General features: G+C 33.5%; 1 pseudogene; it reads left to right on the plus strand.

The window, feature by feature from the left end:
• Nucleotides 1-2,481: 2,481 nt before the first annotated feature.
• On the plus strand, nt 2,482-3,036 carry LOC118536893 (zinc finger protein 706 pseudogene; annotated as a pseudogene).
• Nucleotides 3,037-3,933: the final 897 nt, after the last annotated feature.

A 3,933-nucleotide genomic window follows, 5' to 3' on the forward strand; every position in this document is an offset into this window, starting at 1 on the left:
ATTAAAAACAGAACTAGATAAAAATTTATCCACTTGAGTGGATAAAATTGAAAAAGACTGAGATAAGTATTTCTGACGATGTAGACTAACTAGATGTCCGTTATTTATAAATTGAACATGCAGTTAACATGTAACCCAGCAAGTACACATTTGGGTATTTACCCAAGAGAAATAAAAGCATAGTCCTACAAAAAGATTTGTAAATGAATGCTTATAGCAGATTTAATCAGAGTGGTCCTCATACAATTGAATGATGTGCAGAATAAGAATTGAATAGACTACTGATATCCATAGTAAAATAGATGAATCTCAAAACATTAAGTTGGGGGGAAGAAGGTAGATAGTAAAAATACATAACATACATTTTTAATTTCTCACCCATAAAAAGCTCTATAAGGGAAAAATATGTGCATTTCACTGTATGTAAAGTATATAGGGAGGGAGGACATTTTTTCAAATATGTGTGTGTGTTTCTTATCAGGTCGCAAACTCTTTTTTGACACAGCTAAATTATTTCTATTCAATACTTTAAATCTCTTTGTTGAAATACATTATGAGATAGCAATGACTCTCAGATTTTATGACTCCTTATGTAAACATTCTCTTTTTCCCTTTTGTAACCAGAGCTGTAAAAGAAATATGATTTTTAAATAGATGGGTAATAATAATACTAACAAATCTCTAGCTTGAAGTGATGATTTCTATTTTTGAGTATAGAATGAGAGCGTGGGCTTTATTTCTAATTACTTAGAGAGAAAATCTAAAATGCACAAACACACACAAATGAGTTATATACATGGAAAAAAATAAACCAAACCTGTACTCAAAGCCTCCCCCCCATATATGTATAGAGCAGAATCTTGGTACTTAAGGATTTTTTTCAAAGTGTGATAAACATTAAAAACAAACCAAAATGAAATCCAGTTTTAATTATTTCAAGTCTCTCATTGTGAAAATAAATATCATTCTAAAAGAAGAAAAATCTTTCACTTTCACACAAAAATAGTAAAGCAAACCAAAGTGATTTTTGATGTCGTTCTTACTCCAAGAGGAAACCATGTCCACGCTACTTGAGCACAGCCCTTTTCCAGATTGCAAAGGAATTCACATTGTTGAAGGAAAAACATGCAATTTGTGGCAAACAACTAAATGATAGTCATTTTGCTTATTGGCAAATGGTACATGAGTCTGAGCATTATGATACCATTTCTTCATTTAAGCTTGAGAAAATGTAACAAATATTTCTGTGCTTAAAAAGAAATATTATTATTTTATTCGGAAGAAATAAAGTATTTGAATGGGTAACATGAAGTAGCTTCAAAAAGTAGAATAAGGATGACAGAGTAAACGCTACAGGAGACAGATTTCAGCTTGGTTTCAGAGGAATCTCTGCTGACCTCAAATAGATCAGAGTACATGATCTATTCAATCATTTGAGCTGCAACGATGAAATCTGTGTTTTTGATAGAATCTAGTATCTTTAATTTTCCCCTCTTGGGTATATCAAATATTTTAGAAAGAAATATCAAGTTCCTTTATTTGTTTTAATATCTCAAAAATATTGTTCTTACCCTATGCCAATGTCTCTATCTTCCTTAAAATATTTTATTATGTGAAACACTTGACCGATGAAAGGAGACTATGATAGAGAAGAAAGCAAGTTTTAAGAAGTGCTTTTGTATCTTTAATTTTTACTTTTTTTCTTTTGCTTAATTATGCTGGTTCTATAAAATTTTTCCAAAAAGAAAAACGCAATATTGTTGAGTAGGAGTGTTTAGGGCTTGGGCAAATTTTCATGCCAAAGAATTCTCCTGTGTAACTCCAAACTGAGAGCGAACAGGTGAGACACTGAATTTGCTGGAATAAGAACTCTCCTCACTTCCAGTAAAATAAACGTGGCCCTCTTTTGTTGTGGGAGATGAATATGTACCTTTTAGGCCAAAAACATTAGTTCTACATTATTCTGACTTGAAATATTTATTATGAAGAGATTGACAAGAGCTCTGGAGTTTCTTACAGTCTGCTGGGATCTGCCCTGAAACACTAACACCATGACTTGTCTCACACTGAATATATTCAAGGAACAGAAACCAAGTTGATTGTTATAAAACCAGAGTGATTTTTTATGTTCTGAAGAATTGCATTTACTCTCCAAGTCTTCCATATCAAAAGTTAAATGATTTCTAATTTGAATATTTTCTTGGATCAAAAGTGCCTTTTTTTTTAAACTAACCAAGATTCCAAATGTTTAGTAACACCCAGGACATTGTAGTAATGAGTTATGTTTTAGTAAAAACTGCATTACCTAGTCTTACTTCTGGAAGAGTTGAATACATGTGAATGTTTATATAAAGCCAGATGTCCCTGGTTTACACTGAGATGTGGCCCCCTCTACTGGCTGCCTCTCAGTACTGAAATTTACATGGTTAAACATAAATACCATTGTACATTGGATGCCTTCAAAAACAATTAACATCTCCCCCTTCCTCTGCCTCCAGCCACCTCCCCCGGCCCTCTCGTGCTGCGCGGTCTCTCCGACGCAAGACTGTCCCGGCCCGGATATGGCTCGTGGACAGGAGAAGATTCAGTCTCAGCAGAAAAATGCCAAAAAGCAAGCTGGACAAAAGAAGAAACAAGGACATGACCAAAACGCTGCTGCCAAAGCTGCCTTAATATAGACCTGCACTGTTTGTAGGACACAAATGCCAGACCCTAAGACCTTCAAGCAGCACTTTGAAAGCAAGCATCCTAAGACTCCACTTCCTCCAGAATTGGCTGTTGTTCAGGCATAAAGTTGTTTACAGGTGAATCCATGACACCTTTGACTCTTCTACTGTCTCAGACCTTAGGTAACAAACCTGCAGCTGTTTTTCTAACAAACTGTTGATCAGCAAAAATAAAGGGGCTACAGAAACACTCATTTTTATGCTGTTCCCTTTTGGGCTTCATGCAAAGACAATTCTGTGTAAATGTACAGTTGACTCTGATTTGGAAATCTGAAAATCAGTCCATTTTTGTTATAATTTTTTTTTTTTTACAATTGTAATTATATTGATGTTCATATTGTGTAAAATAACTCATTTAATAAAGTGGTACTTTGATTTTACAACATCACACACACAAAAAAAATTAACATCTTAATGTGGAATCACAAAAATCCCCAACTTTCCTGTAGTTCCTCTGGATTAATTATGATTGAATTGCCATTAAGCACTTTTAATGTGTAAATAATCCTGTATTTCCTCAGAAATGTTTAACACACTTCTCATCGTATGTTTATCTTCTGCAGTTTTATCTTCTCTAATGATTTCAGCTACACTTATGTGTTGGTAGTTTGAAATTCAAGAGCTAACCTATCTCTTTCTCTACGTGTTTTAGAGTTATCTCTGTTTCTTCATTAGTATCTTGTAAAGATATTTTGATATACAATGATAGAATGTGAACTCATCTGCTTCTTTCAAACCTACTCTCTCCCTCCATTCTTTTATTTATATTAATTTAATTGAACCAGTCATTAAAGCAAGAATTTGGGTAGTTGCCTGTGACTGCATCCCAGGTCCTAATTACCTTCTTTTACAAAAAAACACATAATGCTGAATTCCCATCAAAAAAAGGTGTGAAAACATTTTTTTTTTTCACTTTACATTAAACAGTACCAAGACTTTTGACCCTCATTATTTGGCCACCTGGAATACTAATAAAGTGCCCCAATCGCAATCATATTCAACATAAATTAATTATCTAAACTGCTGTCCCAGTGTTTTATTTAAAACAAATGTATCTTCTATTTTAAAATCAAAGAGCTTCCTTTTAAAATACAGTATTTTATATAATCTCCTTTATATGACTTTGCTTCTATTTCTGCAGTGTCATTAAGCATTTTTCTTATACTTGTCTTTGTACCCCAAAACACAAACCGACTTGTGATTTCAT

Source organism: Halichoerus grypus, chromosome 2, assembly GCF_964656455.1.
Source record: "Halichoerus grypus chromosome 2, mHalGry1.hap1.1, whole genome shotgun sequence".
Lineage (NCBI taxonomy): Eukaryota > Metazoa > Chordata > Mammalia > Carnivora > Phocidae > Halichoerus > Halichoerus grypus.